This window comes from Mercenaria mercenaria, chromosome 5, assembly GCF_021730395.1.
Source record: "Mercenaria mercenaria strain notata chromosome 5, MADL_Memer_1, whole genome shotgun sequence".
Taxonomy (NCBI): Eukaryota; Metazoa; Mollusca; class Bivalvia; order Venerida; family Veneridae; genus Mercenaria; species Mercenaria mercenaria.
The window spans coordinates 80,705,710-80,723,616 of record NC_069365.1 but is presented as its reverse complement, the minus strand read 5'-3'; the positions used below and the strand labels follow the sequence as shown (position 1 = coordinate 80,723,616).

Below are 17,907 nucleotides of genomic sequence, written 5' to 3'. Positions count from 1 at the left end.
AAATATTTTAGTGTTCATTTACCGATTGTTTGTATGTAAGAGTTCAATAATCTTTATGCACGAACACAATGGATCAAACACAAAAGATTCCAGCGAACAACTATTAAGTCTGTCTTGGTGTGTAACGACACTCCGGCCCATACAACCACTATACTGGTCTCGTTGAAACACACACGCGTCGTTCAATCTTTTACCTAGACGTCTGTACATTCGCATCTTTCCGTCCTTGTGGTACAAGTAAAACAGACTCTCATCCATAAACAGGAGATTTGACTACTCAGCCCGTGTCATACGCTGGTACCGCCGGGCCCATCCCTCCCGCTGTTGCCGGTGACGTGGTGTCAGAAAAATTCCCTTGAAAGGCCGCCTACCCTTATTCCCTGTTCGCGGAACCGGCTGACGACTGTTTGACGACATACGGGTCAAGTATGATTTCCATTAGTTGCCCTCGCAGTGCATGTCGCGGTCTAGAACGATCTCGAAGATAACCTGTAACGATCCGCACATTTTGTGCAGGCGTTGTCACCTTTCTGCGAGGCAGCCTTGGCTCATCATCAACTTGGCCTGTGCCCTGAAAGTACTGTCGAAGGCTATCCAAAGTGGACACATGTCTGCCAAAGTCTCGGACCATCTGTAAAGAAAATAACCTAATACTAAAACTTCACAGATAAATGTACATTTGTATTATAATCTATTGTGAATAGATTCATTTTGTAAATACTTCAAGCCATGATATCGTTATATAAATAAAAGCTGATTTACTTACGTGTCTGAGTGAATGTCCGGCTTGAAATTTGCAGATTGCGCGATCGCACTCTTGCATATTTGTCCTAGTAACCATTGCAATTTTAATAGATAAATTATGTTGTTGTTGTTGTTGTTGTTTTCTCAGGGTGAATAAAATGCTAGAATAACTACAAAAATAAAATAAAAATTGATATTTCTCGCTCTAGCAAGGTATTAAAGCCGCACATGTCACGGTTGAAAGATTTTATAATTTCTATGAAACTAATACCGTGTTCAGACTACGTTTTTAATCCTACATTAACTTGGGTTTATTTTTTAAACTTGTTTGCGTTCACACTATATGTGGTGTAAAACGTGAATTTTGTAAAGGTCAAGTGGTTTCTGTAATGTAGCATTAAAACTACCCCGGGAGGTGGTTTTAATACTACATTAAAAAGTAATGCTACATTATTTTACAAATGTGAACGCAAATGTGGGTTATAACTGGTTTTACAATCCCAAATCCACAGATCTTACCTTTTGCAGGAAGAATACCATGTGTTTCTCTTTGTATCAAACAATTGATGCTGTGGCTGGCATAAGTAATTGGACTATTGTTGAAACAAAAACATTAAATTGAGAATATGGAGTCATGCTGACGCTCAAAATGGACAATAGATGGAATGAACAGAAATTCTTAGATGAACACAGAAGTTTAAATATTGATGACCCCTTCTTGTTTCTGTTAGCCTCAATTCTTTGTAACCTTTTTTGCTTATTGCAAGATATTTGTTAACTTCCAACATTGCATGTATATATTTAAACCACATTTCTTTGCCTAGTGTGGACGCAAACTAGATTATATTTTGATGGGTTTTGAATGTCAAATACCAATTATAACCAATTAGTGCCTAATAAAAATAAAACCGTTCTGCTAGTGTGAACACGGTATAATGCAGCCAAATATCGTTATGTATTGTTTAAATCTAATGCATTGAGCCAAATTTGAGAAAACGGAATTCAAAAAGTGAGAAATGACCCCGATTGTATACCTATTTCAACACACATAATACAGATATGATAGTATGAGACCGGACATATTTTAAAAGCTATAAAAACACCTTTTCGAATGGCCAAATAAAGAAAGTCAATTCCATGAAATATAATAATCCAATTGACGGAACATTATAAAAATCTATCAACAGGGTTCGCACAGACTTGAAAACTCCTTGAATTTCAAGCTGCTAGATGAAAAGTGCTTGAATTTGCAAAAACCTCCTTAAAACTCCTTGAATTCGTTTCTTGCCTTGAAAACTGCTTGAAAAGTGCTTGATTTTATGATAAAAGTCCTTGAATTTCCTTCTTCAGAAATTTTGGTCACCTTAATAAAAAAGGATCGTAAAAGACGCTTTGTTATATGTACGCATCGCCAAGTTTTATGTCTACATAACCTATGTGTACCGTACGATACGGGTTTTAAATAGACCGGGACTAGGAAAATTACGACGTTTAAAAATTACGGACACCATTTCCGTTACCGATATCGAAGAAAATGTCGTGTATTTTCAACAAAAAGTGGCTTGTATCCTATCCATGGCTGCTCGAGCTCGAAAACGAACGGAAAGCCATGTGCAAATATTGTAACAAAGTTATTGACAGTTCAATGGGTGACTCGGCGCTGAAATCGCACGTCAAGTCTGAGAAGCACAAGAAAAATGTACCTGATCGAGAGTCACCCACGGCCACTCTTTATGTTTACTATTCCACCTTCGCCCCCAGCAGCCAGAGGCACCTAAAACGATCTTATATGACATGATAAGTCGCTGTTGATGTAAGAAGTGTTGATCAATTGTTTGCCAGTTATTTTGTGTGTGATAAAGTGTTGATCAATTGCAAATTGGAACTTTATAGAAAAACTTATATCACGTGATAGTCATTTTGGATGTATGAAGTGTTCACCAATTGTAAGCCAGTCATTTCGTGTGTAATAAGTGCTTGTTCAATTTTTTGCTTATCCTTGAAAACGTAATAAAAGTCCTTGAAAACTCCTTGAAAACCCCTTGAATTTTTTGTCTGGTTGTATGAACCCTGATCAACTAGGTATCGATACATGTAACAGGCATTCTCGTCAGTCTGCATACATTCTAAAACATTCTAGAACATTACTTTTTTCATTCCAGTGACACTGAATGTGTATAATATACTGAGAAGTCACTGGGATATGACCTACATTATGTATGATTACGTTTTTATTAAATTTCATATTTTTCATTCAACGTACAATAGTTTATTGTCATTATCGTACTTAAAATATACCCACACCACACTTTTTAGCTCATCTGATTTTTTGAAAAAGAAATGATGAGTTATTGTCATCACTTGAGCGGTTGTCGGCGTCGGCGTCGGCGTCGGCGTCGGCGTTGCCTGGTTAAGTTTTATGTTTAGGTCAGCTTTTCTCCTAAACTATCAAAGCTATTGCTTTGAAACTTGGAATACTTGTTCACCATCATAAGCTGACCCTGTATAGCAAGAAACATAACTCCATCTTGCTTTTTGCAAGATTTATGGCCCCTTTTGTACTTAGAAAATATCAGATTTCTTGGTTAAGTTTTATGTTTAGGTCCACTTTTCTCCTAAACTATCAAAGCTATTGCTTTGAAACTTGGAATACTTGTTCACCATCATAAGCAGACCCTGTACATCAAGAAACATAACTCCATCTTGCTTTTTGCAAGATTTATTGCCCCTTTTGGACTTAGAAAATCAGTTTTCTTGGTTAAGTTTTATGTATAGGTCAACTTTTTCTCTTAAACTATCAAAGCTATTGCTTTGAAACTTGCAACACTTGTTGACCATCATAAGCTGACCCTGTACAGCAAGCAACATAACTCCATCCTGCTTTTTGCAATAATTACTGCCCCTTTTGGACTTAGAAAATCATTTTCTTGGTTGAGTATTATGTTTAAGTCAACTTTTCTCATAAACTATCAAAGCTATTGCTTTAACACTTGCAACAGTTTTTCACCATCATAAGTGGACACTAAACATCAAGAAACATAACTCTATCCTGCTTTTTGCAAGAATGATGGCCCTTTTTAGACTTAGAAAATCATGGGTAGGACAATATTTCTATTACACAAAAAAAATCAGAAGAGCATCAGCACCCGCATGGCGGTGCTCTTGTTTGTAGTTACCTCTATTACCTCTTCTATAAACTATTGAAGATTAGCAATGACATAAGACAAATTATTAGATGATCAGGATGATCAGTTATAACTGAAATACTGTTGAAAAACGGCGTTAAACCCAAAACAAACAAACAAACATAGATTATAAAAAACAACAATGAAAAACAGTTGGATGTAAATTCATGTAGATGTTAATATATGATCCCTCTGGCCATGACTTTATCAGATCAAGTGGTTCCAACGTTGTTTGAGCGGCGAATTGTACGCAGAACTGATGGATAAATACGACCAATTGTATAAATTTACAGTCTTAACGGAATTTCTACCCGTTTTATAACGAATTGTATGAAAACGATGGATGCACCCGGAGCGCAGATGTCTCCGTTTTTTAGCACATGTGTCCATTTAGCTGAGATATCTGCCGGCGGGGGGAGGAAATTTTTGTCAGTTTTTAAAATAACAGTGCATTGTTTAAAGGGAGTTGATGATACATTCATTTTTGCTTCATTTGATATTTTGACAATGTCTGCAAAAATATGTGTCTAAATGTTAAGCGAACATTAAAATGCAAAAGTGCAATATATTAGAAATGAATTATATAGAACGTTCTAAAGTTATTCTGTGTGAGGTTCTAATGACCTTTACGACGGATAAGGAGAGCGTTCCCTATAGAAAATTCATGCGGGATCCCAGTGGAATCCCAGTGGAATTCACTGGGATTCCACCGGGATGTCGGAATCCCGCCGGGAATTCATTCATTCACCGGGATTATTTTGCAAAGAACCGGGATATTAGTGGGATTCCCGTATAGCATAGTGGGATCGCGATGTATGTAGCGGAATTCCCGGTACAGTTCCGGGATAATCAGAAAATAAATACCAGGCTGGGATTTTTATGCTGAGACCGGAATATCGGAAATATGAAATTCCGACACATCCATAATAAAAGAAGTAAATGTGACGTTATACTATTCTTAATACGAATAAAATCTGAAATATCGATTAATTAGTGTTGTTGTAAAGTCAAAAACTGATATCGGTATTAGAAAAGTAGATACATTCGATATAAATTGCGAATTAATAACGAAAATCATGCAATTACCGTAATAGCTGTATTTTACTTTGTTCAATTAACAGTATATTGAAACTTTTGAATATTCGAAATACCAACAAGAGATGTCAAAGGAGACGGTTCGCTCGACTATATCTATTTATATTTGTAAAATGAGACATATTTGAGGAAACTAGAGCATTAATTGAAATGTGATCAATACAACAAACTTGGAAAACAGTTTAGGTTTAGGTCAAATCCTTTTACTATTGACGTGCATCAAACATTTATCCCGAAATTCAAAGTAAAAAATGGGACCAAATTCATCACCTTTTAGTTTTATGTATCTTAAGCCATGTGAATGATGATGTATGACATGTATTTTAAGTTCATATAAAACCCGTCTTGCAGAGACAATACATCAAAACGTTATTCCGAAATCGGTCTACGGATCGCAGGGTCGCGAGTTCGATCCTCGGGCGGGGCGTATGTTCTCCGTGACGATTTGATAAAAGACATTGTGTCTGAAATCGTTCGACCTCCACCTCTGATAATTTATGTGGGGAAGTTGGCAGTTACATGCGGAGAACAGGTTTGCATTGGTACAGAATCCAGGAACACTGGTTAGGTTAAATGCCCGCCGTTACATGACTGAAATGCTGTTGAAAAACGGCGTTAAACCCAAAACAAACAAAAGACCGTGCAAGTAAGACACAGAACGGCATCCACTTGATTGCGTTGCAGTCAGTTTTCGGCCGTTTTTTTTCTGAAACAATCCCGAATAATTCTATGAAAATAAACATGTTTTCTTTTAAAACCTAGCCTTTTAGATAAGAAGTGTTTTAATAATAACTTGTTCCCGATAAGCACTATATTTAATGCGATATTGTCAAAAAAAAAACCTGACAAAAATTTCCGCCGGTCTGTACAGAAGTGTTTGAAAAAACGGCACAATGTGCACATGTGCTAAGAAACGGAGACATTTACGCTCCAGGTGCACCCACCATTTTCATTCAGTTCGGTATATAACGGGTAGAATTTCCTTTAAATCATATTTACAAGACCGAAAAGTTATACAATCGGCTATATTTCTCCATTATTCTAGGTAAAGTTAGTCGCTCAAACAACGTTGACACCACTTGATCTGATAAAGCTATGGCCAGTGTGATGGTTACCTAAAAAGGAAGTGCAACTTCCTGCTGGCCGCTATGCGGTAAGTGGTGCCATCTGCGAGATTAAAATTTTTTCCTCCAACCATACAGCCTTCAAGGGATATAGTATGCTCTTATCCTGACATCGAATACTAATTATGTCTCCCTTCCCCAGCCCCCGCCCCCCTCTGGGGGAGACATGTTGTTTTTGCACTGTCCGTCCGTCCGTACGTCACACTTCTTTTCCGATCAATAACTGGAGAATCATTTGACCTAGAACCTTCAAACATCATAGGGTGAAGGACTTATGGAGTAGACGACCCCAATAGCTTTTGGGATCACTCCGTCAAAGGTCAAGGTCACAGGGGCCTGAACATGGAAAAGTATTTCCGGTCAATAACTTGAGAACCACTTGACGCAGAATGTTGAAACTTAATAGGATGATTGGTCATGCAGAGTAGATGACCCCTATTGATTTTGGGTCACTCCGTTAAAGGTTAAGGTCACAGGGGCCTGAACATGGAAAACAATTTCCGATCAATAACTTGAGAACTACTTGACCCAGAATGGTGAAAATTCATAGGATGATTGGTCATGTAGAGTAGATGACCTCTGTTGATTTTGGAATCACTCCATTGAAGGTCAAGCTCACAGAGACCTGAACATGGAAAACCATTTCTGATCAATAACTTGAGAACCACTTGACCCAGAATGTTGAAACTTCATAAGATGATTGGTCATGTAGAGTAGATGACTCCTATTGATTATGGGGTACTCCGTTAAAGGTCAAGGTCACTGGGCCTGGACATGGAAAACCATTTCCGATCAATGACTTGAGAACCACTTGACCTACAATGTTGAAAATTCATAAGATAATTAGTCATGCAGAGTAGATGACCTCTGTTGATTTTGGGGTCACTCCATTGAAGGTCAAGGCAACAGGGACCTGAACATGGAAAACCATTTCCAATCAATAACTTGAGGACTACTTGACACAGAATGTTGAAACTTTATAGGATGATTGGTCATGCAGAGTAGATGACCTCTATTGATTTTGGGTCACTCTGTTAAAGGTCAAGGTCACAGTGGCGTGAACATGGAAAACCATTTCCAATCAATAACTTGAGAACCAATTGACCCAGAATGTTGAAAATTAATAGGATAATTGGTCATGCAAAGTAGATGACCCCTATTTTTGGGTCACTCCGTTAAAGGTCAAGGTCACAGGGACCAGAACATGGAAAAACATTTCCGGTCAGTAGATTGAGGACTTTTTGACCCAGAATTGTACTTCATAGGATGATTGGTCATGCAGAGTAGATGACCCCTATTGAATTTGGAGTCACTCTATAAAAGGTCAAGGTCGCAGCAAACAGAACATGGACATCCATTTCCGTTTAATTACTTGATAACCGTTTGACCCAGAATGTTGAAACTTCATATGGTGATAAGACTTACATAGGAGATGACCTCTATCGTTTTTGGGGTCACTCTATAAAAGGTCAAGGTTGCAAAAAACAGAACATGAAAATCCATTTCCAGTCAAGAACTTGAGAACCATTTGACCTCGAACCTTCAAATTTCATTGGTTGATAGAAGTTACAGAGTAGATGACCCCTTTTGTTTTTAGGGTCACACCATCAAATTCAAGGTCACAGGGGGCTGAACAAAGAAAATTATTTTCAATCAATAACTTAAGAACCACTTGATCCAGAATGTTCAAACTACATAACTACATAACTACATAGGATGATTGGACATCCAGAGTAGATGACCCCTACTGATTTTAGGGTCACCCGATTAAAGGTCAAGGTCACAGTGGCTTGAACATGAAAAACAGTTTCCAATTCATCACTTAAGAACCACTTAGCCCAGAATGTTGAAACTTGATGGACATGCCAAATAGATGATTCCTATTGCAGCCAGCCATCAGTGTCGTTTAGACTTTTGCTCCTGTCCCCTACTGACTTCCTGCCTATATGACTATGCATTCGGGAAGACATGCGCTTTTCTACAAAAGCATCTTCTAGTTTTATTTAGTAGATTATCAAATTTGTACTGAGATATATTCACGAGTCCTGCAGTCTTTTCACGACATAAGCGAGGCTGCATCAAACCGCAAAAAAATGAGTTATCATTTTTATGTTTAATCATAATAAAACTATTATTGAGCACTGCCTCCTATTTTCAATTAAATCAGTATATTAAGCAAAGATAAAAGGGTGTGGAGTTAGAAAAGTTGTTGAGTGTCGTATCGTGTTTGTATAACTTAACGAACACCCATTCACAATTGTAGAAACTGTGATGTGATGAAAATGCAGATTTGCGTACTTGGCTGCCAGTTGATGTAAATGCGTGAGACTGGATTTTCCCGTCCAGGGTGATTATTTGCGAGTCACCATATATTTAATTTGTTAAAACAGACTTTTAAAACATCATATCTAGTCGGTATTCTGGCAAACAACACGAACGGACGAAATAAAATGTTTAAATCTAAAAATATATTTTTCAGGAAATAGATATCGATATTTATATATCAAATGCGTCGTTATTTTTAGAGTATAATCATAAACTTGGCACACTGACCTATATGAATTTCGGAAAATGTTTTTGGCTATATGAAGATCTTAGTGTACTATAACTTTATATGTATTAATAAACTGTATCATGCACTATTTACTGCAGAAAAAAATCAAATAATATAATTTTAAATAGACCTGAATATTTCAGACATTTAATTTTTCCAAAGATTTAAATGAAGTCATTGATATTGGAAGACACATTATCTATAAACAACATGTACACATTTCAAAGCAGTATCGTTACAACAATGGCTCATGATAATACAAAAGTAATGAAAATAACTACGTAAGTTGTGTGTACATACCCTTTACAAATCTTATATAAGCTAGTTCCTTGAAATGCTCTTTACTCAAGATAACACATTACAAAATGATTTATATACTTATAGTATCAAATATATCAGTTTATTATGAGATATCAATTTCTTGAACAGATCCTTTCTCAATAAAATCTAAATGCTATCCATGTTAAGCAAACATTGCATGACGTGGACATTAAAAATATATTGCGCAGTAGCAAACTTAGGAACTTTGCCAATAAGCTACCCGGTGTATGTATATCGAGGATTGAATGAAATGAGATAGACTAAGTGTTTAACTGTTTCAAAAAAAAATTGTCTTACCTTTCATTAGAAAATTATGGGCGGAGGTGAAAACTAGAAAGACTAGAGGTACATGTACGTTACAACGCAAGTCGTGTCTCAAAAACATCTGATCGACGGCTGTTGCGGTAACGCTCCATGTGAACTAATTCATTCAATTTTAGTTTAAACATATTTTTACTTCTTTTGATAAAGTTACATAATCAAATACATGTGCCAAATACATTTGTGAAATGTTGGACTGGAAAACAAACAAGTAAATGCTTATATTAATTCCTTTCTATGGTGGAGTTGGCCTAATTATCATCGCACTTATTCGACCGGAAAGTAATGTAAATTAGTGAAAGTAGTTATTAATTGAAACTTTCGCAAAAAGGATTTATATCATTACGTTTACCGCAAAAACTATTATAATAACTTTATCTTTGTTATTCCTTTGTGTAAGGTAAACTAGGAGATGAGGTGAATATGATATAAAAAGAAACAAAATTTTGTGAATTGGTATGGGTCATGATGTCACTCAAGGGATAAAAGGAATGCAGAAAACCATCAAATATGTCCCCGTCATATGTCAGATCTTTTAGTTGCCGATATGTAGCTCTGGACACGTAGGAAGATTAAGTTGTTGGTTTCGTATGCAAGATGCTCGTCTCCATGAAAAAGATTATTGAGTGTAATTCCACATGGGAGATCAGATAAGTACCGTTGACGTGGGAGGTGAATCCTCGGACAATGAAGGAGAAATTGAAGCGGAGTTTCGACTGAACCACATTCACACAGAAGAGATTCAACAATATTTCTACGATGAAGCTCAAAGTTTAGAGAACTGCATCCGAGTCGTAAGCGAGTATGCTGAATTTGGTACTTACGTACCCCGATGTTAAAGAGTGGTTTGGAGCTATTCTTACAAATAGAAAGTTTGTTTTTAAATTCAGAAAAAGAGGAGGCGTTTTGGACATCTGAAGAGAGCGCGTTCCACTGACAGATTGTTGTGGGCAAAAAAGAACTTGCATAAGACTGGGTGTTTGTATGGATCAAAGGTATGCTGTGAATCGAACGGAGATGGTAAGGTTGAATATTATGGCTGGGAATGAGATCTCGTAGATACATAGGAATGAGGCTGTTTTTCATCTTATAGAACTGTATTAGCCAATGTTTTCTTCTCCGTTCAGACAAAGTTTCCCAGTTTAATTCTTTCAAGAGACGTTCTGAGTTGCAATATTGCGTAGCCCCTGTTACAATTCTTCCTGCTACTATCTGTACCGCTTCTAGATCGTTTTTAAGCTCGTTCGTGCAGTTATCCCAAACAATGTCTCCGTATTCCAAGAGTAGTCTTATAAATGAAATATACATTTTTTCAAGACTATTCTTGACAAGTGAGATTTCAGCGATCGGAGTATTCCGATTCTCTGCCATGCCTTGTTTAGACACGATGAAAGATGGGAAGACCATTTGGCGTCGTCAGACAAAGTGAGGCCAAGATGTTTGTGTGTTCTTACCATGTTTACTGGAATCTGGTCCATGAAAATAGTTGGACGGAAAGGTCTGTTTCGTTTCCGTGAGAAGACAATAGATTCTGTTTTGGCTGGATTAAAAGAAACAAGCTATAATTTTGACCAAGAGGTGATTCGAGACAGGTCTTCATTTAGAGCAGCAGCAGGGATGAAAGGATCTTCCACGACAATGTAAAGACTTGTGTCGTCGGTGAATAGGTGAATATTGGATTTTATGTCAACAACAATGTCGTTTATGTTTATGTAGAGCAAAAAGAGAAGAAGGCCTAAGACAGATCCTTGTTTGACTCCGGCATTTATTGAAGACCAATCAGATGAAGCATTAGCAAGAACTACTCGTTGCTTTCTATCATATAAATAAGATTCGAACCAGTTCAAGAGATTGCCTTGTACTCCAATAGACGATAGTTTAGTTAGGAGTCCCCGATGCCACACCCGATCAGATGCTTTAGAGATGTCACAGAAGACATCACGAACTTCTTTGCCCTCGTCTAAAGCTTTATAATAACGTTGTAGAGATACGATAATTGGTTTGTTGTAGAGTCGCCTTTAACAAATCCAGACTGGAATGGTGTGATGAAGTTATTAGAAATAAGGTAATTGTAGAAGTATTTATGGATACAACGCTCCATTAGTTTTCCTAGGCAGCTGAAAAGAGATATTGTTCGATAGTTAGCTGGTTTTGATGAGTCAGACTTTTTGAACATTGGAGAAACGTTTGCACATTTCCAAGAAGTTGGGAAGACTGAGTTAGAGATAAGTGTGTTAAAAAAGGATGACAGTGGACCGGCTAATTTCTGGATGCCTTCTTTGATCATTCTTGGGCTGACAAGGTCTGGACCACTAGCTTTAGAAGGATCTATTATTAAAGCTGCCTCTCGGCTGTTACAGAAATATTTGACAAGACCGAATGAGTGGAGTTAGGTATAGTAGGAGGTGTGTGATTTCTGTCATCTAAAGTAGACTGATTACAAAAGAAAGTGTTAAGTAGTTCAGCTTTATCTTTGTCTAATTATACTTCAGTACCGTTGTCTATTAATGTAGAAATTAGGGGAGATTTTTTGTTTGAGAACATTTTAGCAAGTTTAAACCATCTTTTAACATTAGTATTTTCGGAATTAATTTCATCCATTAATTTTTCTGTGTATTCTTTCTTTGTTTTTCGGATAAGGTTGGTAGTATCATTTCTAATTTTGCGAAAATTGGCCCATGCTCTTTCATTATTGGAAGTCTTTGCTAGTGTGTGAGCCCGATTTCGTTTACGTATCATCAAACGAACATCTTTATTGATCCATGGGACGTCGTCAGGTCTAACTGTTATCGATTTGTTCGGAATGCTGTCAGCAGCTGCGCTAAGAATAGCATCAGCTATCTTATCGGCAGTTTCATAAAGATTATCGCAATCTAACAAGGAGTTTCAGTCCGTTGTGTTTAGATTGTTTCTATATTTAGGATGGTCCCCTTTATCATATAACCAAATGTGCCGTTTATAAGTTGACTGTTTGGGTTTGTGGAATTTGAAAACAGTAACAGTAGGGCAGTGAAAGCGGGATAGATCCGGAATAAAGGGATCAGCGACAAAACTATAAAGAATGTGGCAGGGGTTCCTGACAAACATAAGATCGAGAAAAGATGAAGAGTGTTCAGTAAAATATGTAGGAGTCGAAATCAATTGCTCGGCGTTATAAGAGTCAATGATTCTGCTCATTTTATTGAAGGAGAGGCCAAGATGTTGACGTTGAAGTCGCCTGTAACTAGCATGTCATCGAAATGACAATTGAACGCTTGGTCAAGACTATGTACCATGTTAAGCCACTGAGTGTTATTAGAATTCGGAGGACGGTAAATTCCACCTATGAGGAGTTTTCGCTGGTTAACATAGACTTCTACCCAAAGGGCCTCAATGTTATCCATATGTGGGTCTTTACGTTCAACAGCGTGTGTCGTGTCACGGACATAAATGGCGACCCCCTCCGCCGTCTCGATCCCTTCTGTCGCATCTGAAAGGTGGTTTGAAATTTTGAATGTAAAGATCTTCATCTGTTACATTAGAGTTTAGCCAAGTTTCTGAGAAAACTAGTATGTCATATGGTTCGGCTTCAACAGTAAGAATGTCAGTCTTCGGCTTCAGACTTTGAATATTTAGATGCATAACCGGCGCCAGTAAGTTTGGTGTAAGGATCTGAGTTTGGACTTACTGGGCCTGGATTTAACTCGACATTTCCAGACAATAAAATTTCAGACAGGGAAGAAAAAGGTAAACCATCAAAGAGACGTGGTTGTAAGAAAAGACGTACACATTTCAAAAACGTGTCATATGTTGATTGGCGTCAGGGAATGAATAAAGTAGTAATATGATATTCATGATTGAAGAAAATGATAATGGAACATCCCTGAAACCAAACGGTAATACAATGACCAGGACGGAGAAAAACTGGTGGAACTCATATATGGAAACACCACAAAATCCCGCGTGACATCGTGACATATAACTATGAAAATGATTGAGGGATAAAAAACATACCGTGAGAGATTAATGTAAAGGCGTAATGCCAGGACAAGTTAATACGGAGTAAATAATGATAATGATAATAATAATAATAATAAAATTAATGTAGCTTCGAAGTTGTTATAGTGAACAGTTTTAATTTGCTTATTATATGAATTTCGGGAGTTTGACCAATTTCTATCTTATTTTTATGTCATGTTTCTTAAATAACGTATCTAAAATGTCCAACTCCAGCATAGGTCAGATTTATAGCATGTTCAAATCTCTAAGAAGTATTTCTAAGAGTACTATTAGTAATAGTAACACAAAACATAATTCTAATTGTTTAAAGTAAAATAAGATCGCCTCTAATATTTTTACATTTAACTACATTGTTACTTATGGTGATAAGCAAAGGTACACAGTTTCAAAGCTGTAGCTCTTAGTTTTAGAGAAAAGTCGAGGTAAACAAAACCTTTAACAATAAACTCAAATTTTCAAAGTATAAAAACGGCCATAATTTGACAAAATGCATATCAGAGTTATGGGTCTTAATCTACATAGACTCCCAATGGTGTTCAACAAGTGTGCAACGTTTCAAAGCTGTAGCTTTTATAGCTTTTGAGAAAAGGTGAACTTAAACAAACAAAATTCTAACCAAGAAACTCAAAGTACGAAAAGGACCATAATTCTCAGAAAATACGTATAAGAGTTATAGGTCTTGGTTGATGGTAAACAAGTGTGCAAAGTTTCGAAGCTGTACTTCTTACACTGGTTGAAAAAGCTAAACAAAAAACTTGACCAACGCCGACACCGAACGCCGACGCCGACGATCAAGTGACGACAACACCCCACAGGGTTTTTTTTTTATAAAAAATGAGCGGAGCTGATATAGATATTGCGTGCGAAGTATTTTAGTTGTGCACTTAATTTTATAGTTAATACACTTTCAGATTCAGCTGAAGGTTATTATAAATGAAAAAATACGGGGAGCTATTGTACGCAGTGTAACATATATACTATACTGATTTTATGTATGTCTGATTTTTGAATTTTTGTCAATAAAGATATTTACATGTTACAATTACTACGTGAAAGAAAGAACACACACAACAATAAAATAAAAACAAAACAAAACAAAATAAATACATAGATTGATTAAGTACAGTACACATTACGTGGTGGACAGTACATAATATTACGCACAAAGTCTGTATTTTAAGACTATTCAAAAAGACAGATGTCTCTAGAATATATTCAGCTTTAATATGTAAAATCTAAGTGACATGATTTTAATAAACATGGTAGAGGACCATTCGATGATGCTATATACAAATATCTGAGACATAGTCATTTCTGAAAAGATATAAAGAAGAACTTGGGTAACATCGTCATTTCATATTTTGGCAAGAAAAACCAAAACAAAACAAAAAAAAAGAAAGAAAAAAAGGAAAGTTAAGCCACATATTTACTACACTATATGAAATAATTGATACAGAATAGCAGGGGGAAGTTAGATTTGAATAAACTGGGCAGTTAACATTCAAAATATCCGCATACATTTTGACACGAATTTTTTTTTAAAAAAATACAGATAATTTATGTATTTTTAAATTTAACTCTTCATATGTAGAATCTAGTGCCATGATAATTATCAAAGTAGAGAACGCTACACAAGGTTACATACAAAATGTCAGGGCTGTATGCCTTACAGTTTTGAAAAAAAAACATGTTAAACGATTACACAGAGCTGTATGCCTTACAGTTTTGAAAAAAAAATATAACAAGACAACATTTTAAGCAATTACACAGATAAGTAATTCAATAAGTCATTCAATTTTATGTGTCCCTTTTGTAGATTGTTTGATCCAGAAAATGTAAATCTTCTTTGACATGTACATCAAAGGCATCTAATATAAAGATATTTTCTGTTTGAGTGTTTTTTTTTTACATTCAGTAATGACCTTCTCTGATTAGACAAAGGTTGAGAACTATCACGATGTTAAACTATCCGTTAGGAAATAGGAAAATTTTAAGCGTGAACAACATGTTTGTAACATTAAATGACGATTTTAAAAACGTTGCTAATGTATAGCGGGTTAATTCTGCGGGCAAAACAGTCTGCGTTTTTGTTCTAAAATGGGCCTAGTTTATTTTTGCGTTTTTTTTTTTATTTCTGCGACCTTCGAGAAAAGCAGGAATTAATTTTTGCGGTTTTCATAAACCGGAAGTAAATTCTGTGCATGGGAAATGGCTATCGCATTTACAACGTCCTGATTAACGACTCAAATGCACATCGTTCTCGTCAGTTATGTGTTAGTGGCATTATCTTGGTCTGAATCTAGGTCAGTGAAGTTGGCGAGGCTGACTTGTATTTAAATCTGATTTCTTTTCATTACCGTGCATGGTCAAATATCAGAGTTAAAAATAAATACTGTAGGTCTTGTACTGGTTATTCATTTTGAAAGACATTTTCATAAAATGTAACACTGCTGGTAGAAAAAAGTACGATTTATTTACAAATCTATACAAATGCAAAATCTAGTACATAGTCCGTTCACAGTCCATTCAGTAACAACAATTGCAACACACATAAATAATTAAGTCTACTTAATTTTTCAATAGATTGATACAATAACAAAAGCAATCAACCACCATCGATACGGTGTTAATAACTTGACAGCAGACGAAAATCTTGTGATATAAAGATAACGGGTCATTTATATTAAGCGAAATATCAAAGTTTATTTCTGCGTCAAAAAATTCTGCTGATAGTTTAAATGTGCGGAATTTATTTCTGCGTGACAGCTTCGATCCGCAGATTTAGCAGAAATAAAAACCCACAGAATTAACTAAACCGATATACGGTATCTAATGAATGCAATTTAGCCATATATTGGCATAACGTTGATTGAACTTGATATTGACAATGTATTTTTTGTGACATTTCTTATCACAAATCTGATCTTTTATTACGTGGAATAATCAATATTAATTTTACATACTACATTACTTTTCTCATACTGAATACAAAGTAAAATGGCGGGGTCAATGTACCCTGCTCACCACATTAGTACATATAATATCTTTTAGCAAAATCTTAAAGATTTTCTATTCATTTATTAAAAGAAACATTATCCTACGACAAAAAATAAGTTACCATTGAAAAGAAGAAAACAAATTTCTGTACATCCTAATATCAGTCGGCTTAGACTATGGTTCTTGTTTTGGTTTGGGACTTTACTGGAAGGGTAGAAGTTATAACGTTTGTGCAAAAACTGATACTAGTGCTAAACTTTCAAGACATCATCGTCAGCGCATCATGCTCAAATGAATTAGGCTTCAGAGGGATCTACTTTCCAGATTTTATTTACCTCACAACAGCGGGTGTTAAGTGCTGTGTTTCTGGTCCTTCGGGATCATTGATTTCAACTCATTTAGATTTGAAGATTGAATACTGCGTGAGCTAGGGGGCGTGGGCAGTGTTGCATTCTCCATTACTGCTCATGAACCGACTCAATCAAACCGAGTCTGCAATTTTCACTGTTTGCCTTGTTCTCGGTGCTTCCGAGGGATCTACTTTCCAGATTTTATTTATACATAATGACAGTTATCTTATCAATTTTGTTAGTTATCAAAACTTCCGAAATATAGGTAGAAATCGTTAAAATTGGGACAAAATGTCACAAATTGTCAAAAGGGTCATATTGAGAGTCAGCATCGAGACAACTTCGTAAAATTTCTTTTATAACAAAAATGATTTCAAAGCGAGAATTCCGTATTTTTAAAAAAACCAGAATAATCAAAATATGTGTAATTGCTGTTTGAAATACGGTAGAAATGATCATGAACGTACCTATGACTGTGTCACGGTACGGACTAGGTCACGTAAACGTTAGGGAAGAATATATGTGTCAAGCAGCCGGTTAGCTCAGTCGGTAGAGTACTCGCCCTGTAAGCGAACTGTTCCGGGTTCGAGCCCTTGACTGACTGCACATTTTTCTCACACTGTGACATTTGGCGCAAAACGTGGGACCATGGCATGCTTGCTTGGTCCATCTTACCACGCATACAATATTATGTACGTCCGGAACTCGAGGACGAGTTTTCAATTTGTGAGGGTTTATGTCACGGTACGGACAAGGTCATGTAAGTGGAGAATATGTGTCAGACAGCCGGTAAGCTCAGTCGGTAGAGCACTGGCCCTGTAAGCGAGGGGTAGCGGGTTCGAGCCCCGGACGGACTGCACAGTTTTCTCACCCTGTGACAGCTGGAGCAGATGCCCTTTTGCTTAACTGCTTGGTTACAAAATCAAAAATGTAGATGACTTACAGAAATTGGCCCACACTTATTTAATATTCGTGAAATGATTAATCCTCCACCTCTGATCCATGTGGGGAAGTAGGCAGTTAATTGCGGAGAACAGGTTTGTACTGGTACAGAATCCAGGAACACTGGTTAGGTTAACTGCCTGTCGTTAAATAACTGAAATACTGTTGAAAAACGGCGTTAAACCCGAATGAAACAAACAAAAACACTTGATGATTTGAATGCATATCAAGCAGACTTCAAAGGGTAAATGTTCACTGGAGGAATTTATAACCAT

At 36.5% G+C, this 17,907-nt stretch overlaps 1 protein-coding gene across 4 annotated transcripts in view; it reads right to left on the bottom strand.

The window, feature by feature from the left end:
• LOC128557179 (E3 ubiquitin-protein ligase XIAP-like) overlaps positions 1-17,907 on the bottom strand; it is a 47,471-nt gene that overhangs the window by 10,065 nt on the left and 19,499 nt on the right. For 2 of the 4 annotated variants that reach the window (XM_053544113.1, XM_053544116.1), the window contains exon 1: positions 9,003-9,174. The exons of 1 other annotated variant lie outside the window; for it this stretch is intronic. The gene's annotated coding sequence lies outside the window, so the exon portion shown is untranslated. Of the gene's footprint in view, positions 1-22; positions 620-9,002; positions 9,175-17,907 lie in introns of those variants that run through there. One more of the 4 variants, XM_053544114.1, reaches the window with a different exon arrangement.